Raw genomic sequence first — 22,414 nt, forward strand, 5'->3', positions numbered from 1 at the left:
TTCTTTCTTTCTTTTTGACAATACCACAGAGCTCTTTGAACATAGAGAGTTTAGCTGGTTCCCACCTGGAGCTCTCACCCCTATGTTCTAGTCACATTGGTGTGACAAGATATACTCCAAGATATGGTAAAAGAAACCTTCATACCAACCCAGCCACAAAACACTAAACTAAAGTCTGTCCTGTCTGCTAGATGTGCTGGAGCAGTGGTGGTACAGAATTTGTAGGAGTAGCCAATTGATATTGATTTAACTTGAGGGTCAGGTCCTTTACTGCCTAGATGGCCATTAACAAGAGACTGCATAGTCCAGAAACCTAGGGTAGAACCAACACGATGGAAAGAAATAAATTAATGGTTCCTAATGATATTCTGCTATACTCACAGATCTTTGTCCAGTGGACATAAAAGCTTTCTTCACCAACAAATAGGACACACAGCCATACATTATGCAGAGAGAAAATGTAAATTGGAGATCTCAATTGGTTACTTCCCCTAAGAGATTGGGGAACCTCATAAAAGAGGAAAAAGAAAGACCTTAAGAGTAGACATTCTACTTTGCTATTCTCCCATGCTTCTCTCATCTAGAGACACAATAGAATGTCCTCCCCTCTGTCCCAGTTTCCTGGTAAGTGAAGATTTTCATGGGACATGTCCCTTGGGCTAGTATGCAGATATAAGCGAGCATATACCATTTGACTCTTTCTGCTTCTGGGTTAACTCACTCATTGTGATCATTTCTAGTTCAATCCATTTGTCCACAAATTTCGGGAATTCCTTGTTTTCAATAGCTGAGTAGTATTTTATAGTGTAAATGTACCAGTTTCTTTATCCATTCTTCTACTGAAGGACACTGATGCTGTTTCCATGATCTAGCTATTATGAATAAGGCTGTTATGAACATGGTTGAGACTTGATACCCTATGAGCATACAAAGAGGGAGGAAGTCACCCTCAGTCACAGTCATCGGGGAGGGGAGTAAAAGGAAAATGGGAGGGAGGGAGGAATAGAAGGATACAAGGGATGGGATAACCATTGAGATGTAATATGAATAAATTAATAAAAAATTTAAAAAAAAAGAAGCGTCAGACACAATAGAAGACACCAGAATATCAAGGCCCACCGAATCAGTTGAACAGGGCTCACATGGCCTCACAGAGACTTAAGTGGCAAGCCTGTGGACTGCATGGGTCTGTTCAAGTTCCTCTGCATATATGTGTTGCTGATAGCTTTGTGTTTTTTGTGCAACTCCCAATAGTGAAAGAGGGTATATCTCTGACTCTGTTATCCCCTTGGCTTCCTTAAGTGCTCTAAAATTACTAAAAAGGTTGAATCTAGTGTGTATATAGCGTTGTTATTTAGAAATTAGAAATAGATGTTATTTGTCAAAAATATCTTGACTAACTTTTCTTGTCTTTATCTAACACTTAGTACCAAGTGTTTATATCATCTGTAGTAGCTGAAATACTAAACAGCTTTATGATGAACATGGCTGAAAGTTTCTTCTAACCAAAGGTAGATTCTTGACATTGAAAAGTCCTTTTATAAATACATTTCTTCCTTTGGTATGATATTTGGTAAATAATTTGCTATATTTTACAGAAATTACCCAAATATTGGAAGACTCATATGAAATGCACTTTCTTTACTTTCCTTTTCCTTTTCTTTTCTTTTATATTTTTGTGTTAGAGATTGTTAATGCAAAAATCATAGCTCTCTTCTTAAAGAAAATAAGATGCACTTTATTTTGCAATGAGTTTGACAGATCGTGGTTTGAAAACAAAGTTTAGGTCATTCCAGGTTTCATGTTGCAATGGAGAAACAGTTTCATGAACTTTTTATAGTTTTACAGAAAAAATAAAGTTATATACCAAGACAAGTTTAAACTACATTGGTGCAGGTACAGCAAGCTGGAGAAAACTTTTCCACAGGAGAAGATGCTATCTTATGACAGTCATAGTTTTTGGATTAGTATAAGCTAGCAATTTGCCAAATTAATGGATTCCAAAAAGTTTATCTCTCAAAAGATATCATTTAAAATAAAGAGGTGGAAAAGAAAGGGCTATTTCAAAAAGCCAGAACTAGCCAAGGATAAAGTAACTAGTCTCTGGCCCAGCAAAAGTCCAATATCTCCTAAGTCCTAAATTCTAATCAGTCAATCTTTAAGACACAGCTTCTTTTCAGGAGTTTTCACTCATGGGGTGGAATATAAGGCCTGGGGACTTTGAACTCATAGCAGTAGCAACCATATCTCTCTACTGTTATATTTTTATAAAAAAACATATATGTTGGTTCACTTCTGTATTATTTGGACATTACTTACAATATATGATGGCTGGCTGCAGTGGCACATGCCCTGAATTCTAGCACTCAAAAGGGATCGGGCAGAAGGATCTCTATGAGGTCAAGGTCAGCCTAGTATACAAAGGGAGTTCAGGAAATCCAGAGTTCTGTTACACAGAAAAGCCTTGTCTCAAAAACATATATATATATATATATATATATATATATATATATATACACACACACACACACACACACATATATATATGAATGATTTATTGTCATTAGAGTCATTTCAGTCTTGTCTGAATTGCTTTAGAATGTCAAATGTAGGGGCATATAACTGTCTTTAGAGAAAGAGAAAGCTGAATACTTTACCATCTTTGATTCCAGGCTACCAGAAAGATGCCATCTTTTTACCTTTGCTTACTCAAGAAAATAAATTTCTTGTTTCTTGCTTTGAGCTGTGAAATCTAATAATAGCCAGCAACTTGTTGAATACCATGCAGTAAAAATAACTTTTTATTTAAAAATTGATAATCAATTTTGGTGTTTATAGTGTCTGAATTTTATTGTATCTAATAACGTTGTTTACATGGTAGGCTTAATGGAAGATAGTCTGGTTCAATAGTAGACAACGAACAATCTATTACTTAATAAATAATTGGGTAGCAATTTAAAGAATTTATTTATAATTTAAAATTGACTTTAAAATCCATACAAATTATTTTACTTTACTACACTGAATTGAACATTGATTGAAGTTAAAAATGTGAACAATTTAATTTATTTCATCATAGCATTGAATTGGTCCATGAGTAAATCTGCTTTCAAATATCAAGACATGTGAATTTGCTAAAATTGTTTTATGGAGGAATAGAAGTAATTCATCTTCATAAGGTGAGACAAACATAAATGAAGATGAACAAAATTTGTTTTTAAATTATTTATCTATATGAAAAAATAACAAAATACAAATGCAATGGTAAATTATAACTGAATTTAAATACTTTTCTTATTTTCTCCAGCTGTAACAATTGAAAATATTTAATTACAGTGATTGGAAAACTTTTTTGAGTCCCTTACAAAATTCTACATGTCGTGGAATTTTCTACCACTGTGGCTTGATTTTTATCATATGTCCATTCTATTCTATTATTTTTTTCTGTGATTCTAGTTTCTATTTTTCATAGTTAATATGATAAAAACCCAAGGCTAGAAAGGGCATAGTCTCTAAGGAAACCTATAGCTGTTTAGCTAAATTTGTTAAAATAACATTTTCATCACAATATAATTAAATCACATTCCTTTTCTTCTTTTCTCCCTCCAGCCCCTCCCAAGTTGTATGGAAGAGTCAGGGATGAATGTACCTGGAGGGGTCAGGAGAACCACAGGGAGACCATCAAGACCAGTAGATGTGGACCTAGGAGGGCCTGCACAAACTGATATACTAACCAAAGACAATGCATGTACGGAACCTAGACGCCCTGGTCAGATATAGTGGATAAACAGCTCATTCTCCAGACTTGAGAGTTGGGAAGGGGCAGAGACTGCCTCTGACATGAACTCTGATACTGCTAGTTTACTGCCCCTTAGAGGGGAGGCCGTACTGGCACATAGAGGTAGAGGATGCAGGCTATCCAGATGAGACTTGGTAGGCTGTGGTCAGAAGTTGGGGAAGGAGCCTCCACGACCTCCACTCTCACCCATCAGAGGTCTATGGGAGGGTGATAGGGCAGAAGATAGAGAGAGGAAGGAGGAAGATAGGAGAGAGGGGATAGCAATCAGCATGTAATGTGAACAAATTATAATAAAATGTAAAAAAAAAAAAGAAAGAAAGAAAGAAACAAAATTGCATCATTGAACTACAGTGGACTCCAGTCTTAAGAAATGATAATCTCTGAGGGAAGAAGAGTCACATTTTCATGGCTGATGTCACCACTTGTGGGTTGTCCACACCTCAGTGAATGAACCTATATAAGCCCACATGAGCAGCACTCACTGAACTCAGCTGTTGGTTATTTATTTTTTTAAAAGGACGTGAAGTTGAGAGACACGTGGTGCTAATGAATAATGTTAAATACAGATTGTTAAGAACAAGGTTTATATGATCCATGTATATCCTTTACATGTATAAATTTTTTAAATAATGAACATTAAAACATTGTTTAACAAGTGAAGAAGAAATTGGTATTAGCTGAAGCTATGTAGACCTTTGAGGGTGCTGCTAGGCTGGAACTGGTTGCTTGATGGAAGTTCTAACAGAAATACATAAATATTTGGACTGGTCTACAATGTTCTTTCCTGGAACTACTACTCACAGGTACACAGTTATGTTGTTTTAAGTGTGTTATGAGGCATTGCATTCCATATTAAAGCTTTCCATCTTTGATAGTTAAGGAGACATCCTTGGTAAGATGCAAATTGATAAAGGGATGTTAAACAACACAATGTTCTAAGGGACATGAAAGGATCCATCCTTCCAAGAAATTGTTAAGCCAAGAAAGTAAACATGTCAATATAGCTTGAGGAAGTTAAAGAAACTAGCATTCTTGCTTACTTCTCATAGCTTACTCACCCTCCTTTCTCATACAGCTCATAACTACATGCCTAACAATGACACTACTAACAGTTTGTTACACTCTCCCATATCAGTCATTAACTAACTAAAAGAAAATGATCCACCGACTTGACTACAGTCCAGGTTTATGGAGACATTTTATAAGTTAAAAGTCCATTACCCAAATGAGTCTAGCTTGTGTCAAACTGACAAAACATTACCATTGCAGTTTTTTTTTTTTTAAATAAGGAAAACACAGACATTTGCTTTTGTCTTCCTCCAGGAAGAGCATCACACAAGGAATGAATGATTATCTTTAAAGTGCTTATTATTCTTACTTAGAGTCAGTTGGTATTACACAAAATATTCCTTATTATTAGCATTTGCCACCCACTATATTTGATTATTTTTGTTTTGTTTTTGCTTTGATTAATACATTATTACCATAGACATGCTCAACATTCTGCTACTTGGCACTTTCAGATCTTGACCTCATCTATATTATGTGACACTGCTGGGTCTGGACCATATATAAATCTTTATAGAAACACTCTGAATCAATATCTGACTCCTGTTTAGATGTATATTCCAATGTTACCTAACTCTGCATTTGATACCATTAAAAAGACTTCCTAGATTTTTTAAATGTCATCCTAACTAAAGGGATTTCTTCTTAAGTATCTTGATATAACTCTAACAAATCAATTGAAATACTTATTTGGGGAAAAAGCTTCATGTCTCTGAAGAAAGAAATTGAAGAATATATTAGAAGATGAAAAAAATCTGCCATACTTATGGATTGGTAGGATTAACATCGTAAAGATGGCCATTTTACCAAAAGCAATCTACAGATTCAATGCAATTCCCATCAAAATCTCACCACAATTCTTTACATACCTTGAAAGTACAATTCTCAACTTCATTTGGGAAAATGAAAAACCACAAATATCTAAAATAATCCTATACAATAAAAGATCTCTTGAGGTATCTCCAAGCCCTGATCTCAAGCTGTACTATAAAACAACAGTAATAAAAAAACAAAAACAAAAAACAAAAAACTGCATAGTCCTGGCATAGAAACAAATAGCTGGATCAAGGAAATCAAATTGAAGACTCCGAACTGAATCCACACCCCTATGGACACTTGATTTTTGACAAAGAACCCAAATCCACACAATGGAAAAATGATAGCATCTTCAACAAATGCTGATGGCCTAACTAGATGTCTTGGATGTCTACTTGTAGAAAAATGCAAATAGACCTTTTTTATCACTTTGCATAAAGTCCAAATATATTAACCAACACAAAATCAAACACATTATATCTGTTAGAAGAAAAAGTAGAGAAGAGGTTTGAACTCATTGGCACAGGAGACACTCCCTAAACAGAAGACCAACAGCCTCAGCTCTAAGATCAAAGTTAATAATTGGAACCTTAATTAACTAAAAGCATCTGTAAGGCAAAGACACTGTCAAGAGAATAATATGACAGCCTACAGACTGGGAAAAGATCCTCACCAACCCTACAGCTGACCAAGGGTTAGTATTCAAAATATATAAAGACTTCAAGAAATTAAACACTACCAAACCAAATAATCCAATGAAAAATGGGGTACAGAAATAAACAGGGAAACACTAAAAGAAATGCTCAAAGTCCTTAGTCATCAGGAAAGTACAATCAAAATGACTTTGAGATTCTATATTACCCTATCAGAATGGCAAAGATAAAAAATTCAAGTGCCTTTATATTCTAGCAAGAACATGGAGAAAGGGGAACACTCTTCCATTTTGGTGGGAGTACAAATGTCTCCAGCCAGTTGAATAATCAATCTGGTGTGTTCTCAGAAAATTTGGAATACTTCTATCTCAATTCCCAGCCATGCCCATTCTAGGCATATACCGAAGGATGTTCTACCATACAACAAGGACATTTGCTCAACTACGGTCGTAGTAATTTATTCATAAGCACTGGAATCTGGAAACAACCTAGATGTCCATGCACCGAAGAATAGATAAAGAAATGGTGGCACATTTACACAATTGAAAACTACTCGGATATTAATAACAAGGAAATCCTGAAATTTGCAGTCAAATGTATGGAACTAGAAAAGATCATCCTGACTAAGGTAACCCAGATCCAGAAAGACATGCAAGATGTGTACTCACTTATAAGCAGATATTAGCCACATAATATAGGATAACCATAGTACAATAAACAGAACTAAAGAAGCTAAATAACAAGGAGGACACTAGGAAAAATGCTTAAGTCTCATTCAGAAAGACAAATAGAATAGAAACAGAAAGCAGTTGAAGAGAAGGAACAGGAAGGAATACTACCATAGAACTCTTTGAAAGGATCCACACAACAGGAGATCCAAGCAGATGCTGAGACACACAGCAAAATTCTGCAGTGGAACAGAGGGAGTATTATGGAAAAGTTGGGGAATAGAGGGACTGGAGGGTCAGCAGCTCCACAAGGAGATCAATGGAGCCAACAAATCTGTGTGGGGGAGGTGGGTGCTGCAAAGTCTGATGCACCAACTAAGGGGCATGCAAGGTATAAACTTAAATCCTCTCTTCAGATGTAGTACATAGGCAACACAGTCTCCATGTGGGTCCCATAAAATGGAGAGTCGGGACTACTGCTGACATGCACTCTGGTCCCCACATATTGATCATTTCCCCCTGCTGGGGTACCCTTTCCAGGCCACAGAGTAAGAGGATATAGGCAGTCCAGATGAGATTAGATAGGCTGAGGTCAGATGTTAGGGGAGGGAGGAAGAGGGTTGAGGGAAGGAGGGTGGGATGGAGAGCTATGGAGGGAGTGGGCTACAATTGACATGTTAAATGAACAAATTCAAAATAAAAAATTTTAAACAATGAAATAATCTATATAACTCTTGTTTTATTAAAAATATTCTGAAATGCTTTCCCTGTGTTTCATCCTTATGCTACATAGATGTTATGTTCTAATATGTTTACAGGAATATGTAACTCCATGGTCGCTTGATTGCAAATATAACATGACCTCTTATATTAATCTCTTTTGACTATGATTTGCCTACCATGATAGGCTTGAAATGTATCCGGAGCAAAACTTTAACCACTTAAATTGCTTTTCTCCTGATATATTTTTCACAGCAACAGGAAAGAAACTAAGACAACTAACTTTGATCAACATTGCCTTGTCTGTTCTATGTAATAATTAGAGACTTAAAATAGTCTTACTTTTAATGTTTCAGGAAATCAAGGCAGATTACCAGATAATCTAGGTGAAGAAGTGTTAGATAAGATCTAAAAGCAGGCAGGGAAATAATATTCCTACAGTATGTTATAGTATATTTATAGAAACTATAACAATATTTGACATATTGATATTTTCCATTTAAGCACAAGTTTTAGCAACAGCTGAGAAAACAGATGATCTGTTATGTCTCTGTTCCTTTTGTGCTTTCTACATCCTGGAGGTTGTGGTATGTGTGTGTGTGTGTGTGAATGAAACATAACTTTGAAGACATTGTATTTCACCTCCTTACCTCATTTCCTTTGCATCTATATATTCAAGAAGAAAAAAATATCTTTCTCTGTGTATCATATCAGTTTTCAAAGAGAATGGTTCCCATTCCTGGACAACAGGCTTTTCTACTAATATCAACAAGGACAAAAGAAGAGTATTGATGAAGCCTTCGTGGGATATGAACACCATGATATGATGTCACAAACTTATCTAACTTGAAATAAAAAATATGATGTGCTAAAAGTAGAGTTTTAGTCCATGCAATGTATATGAAACTATTATATATACCAAATAGGTATATTAGATTATCTGTGTAAAGTGATCAGATGTTTCTTGAATTATAAGTGCATTATAGCTCAGGAACTGAGTAAGTTTGAGATTGTAATACCAGCAGAAAGAATCAAACATTCACAATGTATTATTTCATGTCATGAGTTGGAAGATATATAAGAGGTCTTGGTGATCTAAATTTTAATCACCATATATAGAATGCCAAATATTAAGTGAAAAGAAAACTAAGAGATATATAGTTTCTAAATGAGAAAAACTACAAGAACTAGACAATAAAGACCTTAAGTTGAATGAAATTAGTAATTCATTAATTTCATAATAATTAGAAATTTCATATCAAGCTGAAAATACATATATGCTAGATATCTTCAATCTTGGAAGATACGGGTATACTAAAGAGATGCAGAATTAAATTAAATGTAAAAGTTCTAAGGACCAAGAGCCATATGTAGCAGATTATGCATGAGATAATTGATAAAACTGTAGCTCCATGACAATGTTATTTCCATAGCCTTTCAAATTCCTATGAGTCTCCTTCATACTGTATAGCCCTAATTCAACTGGTATCGAAAAGTACATGGGGAGAAAGGGAAAGAGTTTCCAAACTATAGACATATAAAATATTTGATTAATGGCAAGAAGTTTTATACAGTTTACCACTTAACTAGGTTCATAGTTTTGGCAGCCAAATTACTAATAATTATATTAAACCTTAAATTATAACTTAAAAATTAATGTAGAAACATAAACTTTTATTGATTAACAAAATGCCATTTATTTATTATTTTCGTCATCATCTTTATTTTAAATATGCCTAAATACAAAAATACAGCATGCTTAGTCCACATTATGTTAACTATTATTCTTGAGTCCATTTAGTATTGCTCATATGTTCATGTGTTAGGGCTGAGCACTCTGAACTGGATAATACATTAGAGAGAACTTATCCTTGCCAAAACTTAAAGAAAATAAAGCATGTTTTTGATTTCAGGACACATACACTTCACTTGACTTTGTATTCTAGATAAGTAATTTATAGAACAAATGGTTGTTTAATGCTTAACTTTCAAATTTACATGAGATTTGACATATCAAACAACAAATTTTCAATTTCAAACTTCTTTGATTAAGGTTGTATGTATCTGTTCTGAAATCCAAAACATGCTTTATTTCGGCATATGTTACAAATACTGATAGAAACACTTGTGCATATTAGCAAGCACTCACACACCTGTCAGTGTACACACACACACACACACACACACACACACACACACACACACAAAGTGAATCAATGTTAAAAAAATAAATATTATTATAAATATAAACATTTTAAAGCTTCACTATCGCACAAATAAGCTAAGAATTTAAAAACAAGTATAGTCTCTAGTATAATTGAAAATGATACCTTACAATATCAACTTTATAATTAATTAGTGAATCCAACTCCACAAGCTACATTATGTAATAGGCCATCAAAAGACAAATAGGATGAAGAATATGTTTTAAATTTTAGATCCTATTTAATGTAGTATATTGATTCTAAACTATATGCATGCATATGCACTTTTATGGTTTGATTTTAAAAAGATGATTGTCTAAATGATATAGAGGAACATTTGCAAGTAAAATTCTTTTATTTATTTTTATCTACAATAGCACTAATTAAAGCAGCATTTCTTTTTAAATATTCATAAGTAGTGAATCTCTGAATAATATTGAGAAATATAACAGATGACAGGCTGATTTTATGCAACTTAACAATTACAATATTTTTTCTGCTTGTTTTTTACATAATATAAATTGTACTATCTCATTCCTTACAATTTCACCTAGACCTCTAACACATTAAAACAAGATTCCTTTACTTTCTTATGTAGAAATAATATACGAATAATAGAAAATGCATTTTACATTAATTAAAAAATAGAGAAGAGCTAAATCAAAGTGAATGTAGAACTCATACGAGCAGGAAAATTGTACTGAATCCATACTTTCTTCCATGCTGGCCTTTCAGGGTAGCTATCACCATATATTAGGAATTATTTGACTGTGCTGTTTCTCTACTATGCAAATCTGGAATTCTGTGCAACTAGAAATTGTTACAAAAACTTGAGTAATATTGTTCTTATTATGGCTGATACCCTTTGAAAACTTTATATCATTCACACTTCTCAGGTTTTAAAATCATTGTCAGTATACTTCTATTTAGTATTTTACTGTTAATCACTGATTTACCTTGGGAAAACAAAAATTATACTATGCTCAATTCTTCTATTTAAAAGCGGAAACAGCACTCAGCAGTAAGCACATGATTTAATCTTTGCTTTGAATATTTTTAAAAATTTTTTATTAATTTATTCTTGTTACATCTCCATGATTATCCCATCCCTTATATTCTCCCATTCTTCCCTCCCTCCCATTTTCCCCTTATTCTCCTCCCCTATGATTGTTCCAGAGGGGGATTACCTCCCCCTGTATATGCTCATAGGGTATCAAGTCTCTTCTTGGTAACCTGCTGTCCTTCCTCTGAGTGCCACCAGGTCTCGCCCTCCAGGGGACATGGTCAAATGTGAGGCACCAGAGTAGGTGAGAAAGTCATATCCCACTCTGCACTCAACTGTGGAGAATGTCCTGTCCATTGGCTAGTTCTGGGTAGGGGTTTGAAGTCTAGCGCCTGTGTTGTTGTGGACAGGGAGTAAATTATATGAGGAAACCCCAAAATTTTTAGCCGTCGTGTTTGCATTAGATGGTTATTGAGTGCCCACCTAATGTCAATTCCTTGGAATACAATAGATGATTAAAAACATAACACAAAAACGTATTCAGTTTGTTAATGTTAAGAAAAGAGTGTATTAAATAACTATGCAAATGTAGGGAATTAATACACTTTGACCTCTAATCAGTTTCAATTAAATCGTTTAAGGACATATAATAGTAGGAAGGTTGGCTGTGCCTTCCAGAAGAAGTTACAATTTTTCTAAACCTTAACACATGACGACAAATTTTTTCACTAGTTAAAAAAAGATATTAAAAGTGTTAGATGTTTTAGCCTAAGAACAAAAAGATGAGCAACTCTGTCATACACGTAAAGAGACATTTAATACAAGCTATAGTGAAGAAGAATAAAAAAATACTTAATGCATGATGTAAGTTACTTTTATGCATTTAGTGTAAAATTAAAAGTGAAAATAATCCCTGGACTTTTGGATTGCATAATTATGCTAATTTATTAATGTAATGTATTTTAGAGAATTAGTGTGTTTCTTTCCTTCATTTCTTTTCTTTCTTTCATTTGTTTTTATTTTATTGCAATTTCAAAAGATAATGTAGTTCATCCTGTCTTCTAATATCTTCAGTTCCTAGTGACTGGCTCTAGAAAAAAGTACGATAATTAAAGCAGACTGAAAATGACCACGTGATACAGAATCAAAAAAGGAGAATTACATTGAAACACTTTTGTTTTATAGACAGAATTTCATACAGTAATCAAGAAGCATTTTATTCTATGATGTCCCCAAAATGGGTTATCTCCATTAAATCACACAGCAGATCAGAAACAATAAAATGTCTCTACTGGATTTTGTATTTAGTACCTCAAATCTACATTTAGGTGCTTACAGATATCAAGAATCATCGTTTTTCTTCGGAAAAGAAAAAATAAGATCTTAATTATACTTATCTCATTATTTTATGCTTGAGAATATAGTTACAAATAATTTTATAAATAAAAAAATCAACAATGGACTCCATATATAAAAATATTCTGGAGGATGGGCCAGTGACAGATTGGCAGAATAACATTTACCACTAAGTCTGATTATCAGAGTAGGATCTGGAACCCCTGGTCCACACACACAAATGCCTGCACACATTTTAAAAACAAAACATAATATGAAAATCTTTAAATAATCTGAATTTAGCAAGCCTTAGTAAACTAGTTACTATATTTATGAGACGATATGATCTGATGGCTAGTTAGGATCCCGAGTCAATGTGTAGTGTATTAGACATAGCAAGGGGAAATGATTGCATGGTCTCATTGGTAATGTAGTGATTATTTAACCATGATTAGAATTTTAAAACTTAAAAAAAAAATCTAACAAGCTATATGAATACATTTATAGATGCTACAAAATCAAGAATGAGCCTCAACTAAAATAATATTGTGAGTCAGGTAGATAAAGCGATTGATGAGGGTGAATTACACATGCAAGGACAGTGGCAACTGAGAGGACAGCAGCAGGTTCTCAGGAGAAGCCGGAGCCCTTGACACTGAGCCGGATTTCAAGAACCACACCCAGGTTCCTAGGCAGGGAACCATTTCAAGACACACCTCCAACCCTGGTGTAAAAAATTCAGATTTAATATGGAGTAGTGGGCTTGCAATGCGTGACAAAATTTGCATTATGCTTGAAAAACAGCACTTTTAAACATACAGTATTAAATATTAGACACATTGAGTTTTTGAAATTAGATGAAAATTATTACTTGTTCTTTGCCAAAAAGATAAGACAAAACAGAAATACAGTCTGTCATCTTCAGCAGTCTTATTCTTCTTCCAGATTGTGTGAGGGTTTCCTAGGAAGAGCTGGAAGTTATAAGTAATTCTGAAAGCATAAACTGAGGAACTGAATGGTCTTGCTTGTGCTTCTGAGGTTAAAAACTTTTTGACATTTTATACTTTGGGACGTGAGAACCTTAGAATAATGGATGAATCCTATTTACACTGGATGGTGAAGATTAATGAAATGGTATCTTAGAAACAGAAGGTCAGCGAATATCTTTTACAACTACACAGGCTTCATTTTTCCATATATGAAAGTACATAATATTTGTTATTGCTAGTACAAAAGAAAAGTTATGGTAAGCAAGAATAAGTGCAATTATCTAAAGATATATAATAATATCCTAGCCTATCCATGTATGTCATTTATGATAACTACAAGTTCTAAAATAGCAATTTTACACATAAAAGACTTAATAATGGAAACGCAGGTCTAGTTGCCCCTTATAACAGAGAGTAGATGCTTATTAAAGGATTCAAAATATTATGTAATTTGATAATTTGTTGTTGTTTTGTAAATATATCCTATGTAATTTATAAAGTGTTAAAATGAAAATTGTAAAATTATCCAGACATTCAGATAATTACTTACTATTTTCAGGGATACATCTATCTGTATGCTTCAAAAATATACCCTAAAATACATGGGTGTCTGAGATTTTATTTTGTTTACAGTTAATAACACTTTATTAGGTTTTTAAAAAATTGCTATCATAGAAGACTTCCCCTGACTTTAAAACAAAACAAGGAATTGATGGCTATGTTAATTACACCAAACTAATCCATGTGCATAGCATACATATTTTGGGATATAACACCACACGTCAAGAACAGGAGACTGAAAATAGAAGTTGAAAAGATGTACGCCATCTATTTGTTTATATCATCAAGGCACAAGCTTTTTTTCTGTCATGAGCATCATTAAAACATTTTAAGAGTCTCACATATTCCTTTTATTTTAATCTTATAGTTTTTAGAGCTCCAAAAAATAAAACTGGTTAATTTTGGTGGTATTGGAAAGATGGCTCTACAGTGAAGATCACTTCTTGTTTTCACAGAATGTGAGCCTAGTTTTCAGCAACTACTTCCAAGGGATCATAACCTTCTTCTGACTTGAATGAACATCAGGCACACCAATGGTGCACATACATATATGCAAGCAGAACAATTATATATATATATATATATACACACATATATATATGGACATAATATATATATGTACTTATACATATACATATATACATAATAATCACTTACAAGACTAGTTTACTGTCACAATGTGTTTAAGAATCAACCAATAGATATCTTCTAAAAGTTGATATTTTCTCTAAAATCCTGAAAGCATAAATTCTCTTTAAAGTTCCATTCATCAAAATTGTGACACTTATCCACCACCAAGCTTTCAACTAGTCATTGGGCAGCCACTAACATGAGAAGAAGAAACAAACAATTTTGGTAACCTGAAGCCTCTCAGGGAATACAAAAGTTCAAACCTAAATATGCAAGGAGTCAAGTGAGGTGAACAGTGTCTGTCATATTGATTTCAAACTATAAACAGAAAAAAAAATCTATTTTTTCTTATTTTCTTTTCTTTTTACATTATCAAGTCTTTATTTGTATAGAGGAGAGTGAGGCAATATCTCATTATATAGCCTTGCTGGCCTGAAATTTACCAGTCTAATAACAATATTATACAATCTTAAAAGATGTATAAAATATTTAAATTATATTTAACTTCACTTCTAACCTCCAGTTATTCTGAGATTCCCTCCCAAATCCCATAATCAGCTTACCCCTTCCTCCTTTTTTTTTTTATCTCACAGAATTCAAGTAGTGTGGCCTATATATACAGCTAGGGTTTCTAGTGCTGCAATGAAACACCAACCAAAAGCAGGTTTGTAAGTAAAAGTTTAATTTGTACTCCCATCAACAATGAATAAGTTTTTCTTTTCTCAAATTTTTACAAGAGTTGTTTGTGAGCTGTTTTCCCAAGATTTAGACATTGTGATTGAACAAGGTGACCTATTAATGTAACTTTAATTTGTATTATTGTGATGGCCAAGGTTGTTGACCATTATTGAAACATGGTTCAAGAATGTGGTCTGGCACAGATAATTCACCCATAAAATTAGAAGCAAAAAAATTGCCTAATGTTTGATATTTAAAATCTTTTAAGGAAACTTCCTCTTTTATTCTATTATAATGAATCCGAAAAGGAACTATATAAAAGTATGGGTTTTAAGTGGACTTCTAAAATCTCAACTCTTACCAGTGCTCCTTAGAATGGGTGCTCTACAAGATACTCAACAATACAGCCCAATATGAGGCCCAGTGGGAGCAAGCCCTTGGTGCTTCTAAATTTATGGGTGAATTATCCGTGCCCTCACCTGCCACTTCTAAATTATTTAAAGGGAATTGAACAAACTAAATTTACCTGAAGACTGAATATTTAGGTCATAAATGTTTCCTGTTGAATGCTTTTGCAGCCCCATTTTTATGTCTCACCCTAAATGAATAAAATTAGCATTAACGCAACATTACAAGAACAACGTGTGCAAATAATATGATAAGTGACTGTCACTGTTTTTGTCCTTATTAAATTGATGAGGCAGATATTGGCAATAATATTTGTTTAATATTTTTGAATAAAGGCTTTGCACCAAGAATAAAAAAAAAAAAAAAAAAAAAAAAAAAAGAATGTGGTCTGGAGAGCAGAATTGAATTCTGAGTGGTTGTAAGAAATGTCTTTCTTTTTTTCTTCCTTTCTTTTTTTCTTCCTTCCTTCCGTCCTTCCTTCCTTCCTTCCTTCTTTCCTTTTGAATGCCCTGTTGTGCCCTCCTAGATGTGACTGATAAGAATGAGCTTGCTTTAGGTTATCCAGTACAAGTGACTGTTGTTATTTGTTCATATGCAGCACAGGACGTACTGCATAACCTTGCAATTGTATATTTTGCTAGTGTGGTTCTTAACCCTCCTCACATTATGAATTGTCTAATGCTCTGAAGAGAGTTGGCTCTTGCATGAGACCTTAATCTACCTCATTATAAGTTCCACTATACCATGTTCACACTGCCAACTACAATGCTAAACAGACTGCTTTTCAAAAATATGTCTTTGGATTGTTGAAAGTTGTTTATTAAATTTAAATAGAATATAATTTTCTTATATTTACCTTTCCTTTTGTACCTTCAAACTCTACCAAGTCACTTCCTTTCATCTCTGTTTCACCGTTCTCAAATTGATAGCCTCATTTAAACACAGAAAGAGAACATATATGCATAGATACATATATATAATATGACATTATCTATGTATATAACACACACATATTATACATATACATGTGTGTGTGTGTGTGTGAAATTATACATATATACCCACCAAATCTATTTGGTTGTTTGTGCGTATATGATTTTAGAGTTGACCATTTATTTTGGACAATCAATTAAGGGACTGAGACATGTTAACCTTCCTTTCACAAAAGTCAAAAATTACCTATAGTCGCTTATATTGGATTTTACCCAACGATATTTTCCTTTCCATGTTAGCAAGTATGTTGATATTGCCTGTTTTCAGATCTTCTTCATTCAACCTTTTCTATCATAGACTGTATGGCAGGGGACTTTCTGGTATTTTGGCTTTTACAGGTTTTTAGCCACTATTTCTGTGATGTTCCCCGAATCATGTATATGGGATACATTATATAGAAGTGTTGGTTGAGGCTTGGCATCACATGTTCCATTGTTATCTCTATTGGGTTCAGTTCTGGTTTGTTCTAGAAAAACTTCTTAGATAAGGAGATCATAGCTACACTTATCCCTGAGTATAAAAATAAAAATATTGCTGGTCAAGCAAAATGTTAGTAGCAGATTTTCTTTGAAGAAAGGCAGACTCCTAAGACATAGAAATTTGTTTAGACTTCTAACATGGTTTCCATTCTATTTAACAAAACTTAAGTTCAAATACACAGCCTTTGTTACCACCAACATGTGAATGCCACTTAATACCTCTTTATAGATACCTTGCTATGTCAATCCTTAATTGTGGTTTATAAGTATTACAGCTGGGTAGGACTATTGTTTCTATCACATGGCTTCTTAAGTAGTATTTTATAATACCTTGAGTATAGACTGTAAGAAGGAATATCTTTCAGGTTGGACCCAGCTAGACTAATTTGAGTTCTGTGTCCGAAGTGTGCAGTGTCTTTGGCAAGAGAGATTTCTCTTTAACTTTCAAGAGCAAAGCAAGGGCTACCTCTGTAATCTATATGGTATTGTCAGTCACTTGGACTAACCTGACCAGACAATTACCTATGCTACTTAAATATCAATCTTTCCATTCATTTAAAGGAAGACACAAGCCCCACACATATCCATACAGTTTCTAGATTAGGTGAGTTTGAATGTAGCCCATTTTTGTAAAATCACATAGGAACGTTCTATATGACAATAGCTGTTTGAATTGACTATAGCAATCTTAGTAGATTCAACGAGGCAAATGCATTTTCTTATAATTCTACAGGCCTATTTCCTCAAAATGAGTTTCCCATTCCCTGCGCTAAATTCAGAGTGAGTGGCTATGTACTCAGGATTTTTTGGGAATATGTTCATACACATGCTGCTTTTGAAATTGTCTTCGGTAGTTCTGGCCCTGATATTCATACCCAGACCTATAAAGCAGTGTTTTTATATTTGTCTTAAATTCTAATTGTCAAATCTACTTTTCCAACTGTTAAGAACCTGTATTACTTTATTGAGATGACATAAATAATCCAAAACAATCTTCAATTCCTTAGCTCACTAATTTCTTTTACAATGTAATCTTTATTAAAGTAACTGGTTTATAAAATTCCAGGGATTATGATGTTGCCATCTTTAGAGAGATATTTTTCTGTATCTCACAAGTATTATACTGCCTTTTTATTTAAAGATTAAATATATTTTTCATGACATTGAATAAAATTAAGAAGGAAAAAGGGTTATGCGCTTTAACACCTAGTCTATGAAATCCCATAACAACGTACTCATTATCACTTTTCCTTACATACTCAAATCTGCTTTCCACTTGAGTTCCTTGTTACTACCCCACTGTGTCCTCTTAACACATTTAAATGAACATTTAAACTGAATATGAATACATCTATGTGGATATAGATAATGAAATATTGATAGATGATAGATAGGTACATAAATATAGGTATGTGGTAGGTAATAGATGACAGAAGATGATATAGATAGATAGATAGACAGATAGATGGATAGATAGACAGATAGATAGAAAGATAGATAGACGATAGATAGATGGATAGATAGATAGAAGATAGAGATGATAGATAGATGGATAGATAATAGATAGATATAGGCACATGTGTGCGTGTGTGTGCGCATGTGTGTGTGTGTGTGTGCGCATGTGTGTGTGTGTGTAAAACAAATGTATTTTAGTGATTGAAATTGCATGAAGGGTGATCTAGTTAGATGTTGGCAAGTTTGTAGAAAATAGAAGCTAGACTCCTTACCTCCAGGAAAAACCAAGGACTGGGACATCAGATTTTCATTACTGATTGAAAGATTGGATCCCAAATTATCTCTCTGACACTAGTTAGATATATGGCAAACCAAACTCTATGGAAAACCATTGATGTCTATCTATGTCTTTCTCCAAGATCACTAACTACTATATATAATACATATTAAAACACACTGCAATAAAGAATGAAATCCTAACATTGCTCCCTCCTTTAAGAGTCAATCCAAACAAGCCAGTCAATCATCTAATCAGTACAAATTCACTCAGGAAAAGTTACTGACAATAAGGCCCACATTAAATATTATAAAATCTACCTAAGCTATGGACAATAGATCTGGTCCTCTGACCACAATCAACCTTCATCTCTTGAGCTTACTCTGCCTTACATTGAAGTATTAACTCTGCCTATATCTACACTACTTTTGTGAGAAACCACCTGAAAGTTTGGAAAGTGATCACAGGTCTGGGAGGGGGGTGAAATTCATATTAAGATTCCAATGACAAACTTAGTCCTTTTATGAATAGCAATCTCTTTAATACTCTTTATTCTATATTTTCCTTTCATTAAAAAATAGATTTTTTTTTGGGCTGGAGAGATGGCTCAGAGGTTGAGAGCACTGCTTGCTCTTCCAAAGGTCCTGAATTCAATTCCCAGCAACCACATGGTGGGTCACAGCCATCTATAATGAGATCTGGTACCTTCCTCTGGTGTACATGCAGGCAAAAAATTGTATACTTAATAAATAAATATTTTAAAAAATAGATTTTTTTCACAGAATGTATCCTGACTACAGTTTCCATTTGCTTTACTTCTCTCAAATCCTTCCCATCTCTGAACTCCATCTGGAGCCACCTCTTTCTGTCTTTCACAAGGTAACAAAAAAGCTTCTAAGAAATAATAGTAGTAATAATAATGATGATGATGATGATGATGAAGTTAGAATAAGCAAAAACTAACACATTGTAATAACACAAAACAGAATGAAAAGAGTCCTAGGAAAGACAAAGAAACAGATATAGATGCAGAAAAACACCCATCTGCACACACACACACACACACACACACACACACACACACGTGTGTGTGTGTGTATGTATATATACATACATGTATATATACATACACACATGGGAGCTACTGAGTGGAATGTGGTGGGTTGAATAGGTGGGCTTTAGACTGTTTATATGATGCGTTACATTTATTAATTTAAATACTCTCCTAGTAACGGTTCTACTGCTTTGAAGAGATGCCATCATGACTTCAGCATCTCCTATAAAGGAAAACATTTAACTTAAATGGCTTATATTTCAGAGATTTAGTCCATTATCTTCATGGCAGGAGACATAGCTGAATGCAAGCATACGTGTTGGAAAGGTAGCTGAGAGTTTGCAGGCATACAAGTGCTGAGAGTTCTACATCTTAGTCTGCAGGCAGCAACAGAAAGACTATAACATAATGGCCAGACTTGATCTTATAAGATTTCAAAGCCAACCTCCATAGCTACACACTTCCTCCAACTGCACCACACCTCCTAATAATGCCACTCCCCATGGGCCAAGTATTTCTATACATGAATCTGTGGGGGCCATTCCTATTTAACCCTCCACATTCCACTCACTGGCTCCCCTATGGGGAGTTGGGTAGGTTTTTGTTGGCACTCTTGGGCTACAGATGCTTAATTTCATTGGAAGTTTAGGTTGAAAAAAAAAAAAAGAAGTGGGGATATAGAAATATATAAGGATGATACGACAAAAAGTAGTTTATTGAATCTACTCCTCAACTTCAGGCCTTAATTGTTACTAACAAACAAGGCTATTTTTTTAACTCATTGGTACATAATTTGTTTATAGATTCTAAGTGAGTTTAATTTTGATACATTGCTAAAGAATTCAAATATGAGATTATTCTTCAAATACATTATATATATTTCTACTGATACGTGAGGTATTGTACATATACAACTCAATTATAATACAAGGTTCATTTCCAGTTCCTTGAAAGTGCTATTGCAGGTTGCTTAGGATAATTAAGTAATATAAGCTAATTGTTAGTTGACCAAATCATGGTCATGAAAATTATTAATCTATTTTTATCACAAGAATGTACATGCTAATTTTCACAGATAGATATGACACTATAGACACATAAGGTATAACAGATAAGATCTTAAAAAACACCAGAGACCTACCAAATATGGCATTTGAAAAATGTTTACATTATTTTAAAAATTCTTTGACAAGACAAGTCAACTCCTGGCAACACCCAACCTACCGCAAAGAATATCGTGAACATTGGTGAACCTCCTTGTGGAGATGGCTTCAAATGTGGCAAACACGCCACTGGGCAAAATGTACTCATTTCTGCCGCACACAGAATTCTGCCTAAAAGAGAGCAAGCTTGGATGCAGCAGAGTCGATGGCCAAACTCTGACAAGACAGGGTAAGCAAGTCCTCAATAGTTCCTGCTTCACAAATATGTCTGTTAAATATATAGGGCAAGAAGGCTGGAGATGATGCTCCAAAGTTATAGAGAGATTTGGGTGACTGTTCAGGTAGCAAACTGTCTCTGTATTTTTTTTTTTTTTTTTTATTTTGGAAGCTGCTAACCTGCACTTCCACTTCACTCAGGTAATTAACTTTTATTCCTTCTCAAGTCTCTGATGTAGTTGAAGACCAGATAGTTTAGTCTCACATTTAAGCTTCATTGTTAGGGATTAAGATGTTTTTAGGTCTAGATAGATATTTTAAGCAGATAGAAATGGGATATGATATTTACTGATTTACATTCAGAATTTTAGACTCAACAAGATAGGAAAGTTGTTTTCTTCAGGCTTACCAAATACAAATAGCCAAAACATTATGAATGTAATATTTATATATTTCCTGATTATTTCATGGTTCTTCTTGTTATAGGTAGCTTATTATATATGTGTGTAATAACATAAATGTATATGTAAAAGAAATATATTTGAAAAATAGAAAAAAAGACACATACAAAAACCTCAATATTATGTATATAATACAATTAAAACCTTGAGAAATGAAAGGATAAAGAATAAATATTTTATCTTAAAAATAATTAGAATTGTTTTTTATTTGATGAAATAAATTGAGGAATATTGTCAAAGAACCACTTATCCCAGAAGATTTTATTTGTTTGTTTTTGTTGTATTTTATTTTATTTGTTTTTTGTTTTTGATTTTGGTTGAGAGACTTTCAATCTCTGAATTTACAACAAAGGTCAGGCATAGTGGCACAAGGCTGCATCCTTAACACTTGGGTGAAAGACGCAGATAGATCCCAGAGACTTCATGGTTAAAAGCTGCGGGCCAGCCTATATATATTGTCTTAAAACTGAAGTAGACAGTGATAAAGGAAATGACCCCATACTTACTTTGACCTGCCACATACCCACTCTTACAAATAAGAAGTTGCAAGTATTAGTTAAAAGAAAGATCAAATATTTAATGTTCTAGGGATTTGACTTCTGTTTTCTTTCTAAAATTTCAAATTTTTTATGTTTCAAATCAATTAGAGGATAAATATTAGCAATGTAAAGTGGAAAGGCTGAAAAGTTTCAAATCTACAACAGATGATTGGCATAAATATAATGTACTGAGACTAAGTATATGCTTTATGGATATCAGGCTGTAAGCATCTTTGTTCCTTGGT

Source organism: Acomys russatus, chromosome 18 (genome assembly GCF_903995435.1).
Source record: "Acomys russatus chromosome 18, mAcoRus1.1, whole genome shotgun sequence".
Taxonomy (NCBI): Eukaryota; Metazoa; Chordata; class Mammalia; order Rodentia; family Muridae; genus Acomys; species Acomys russatus.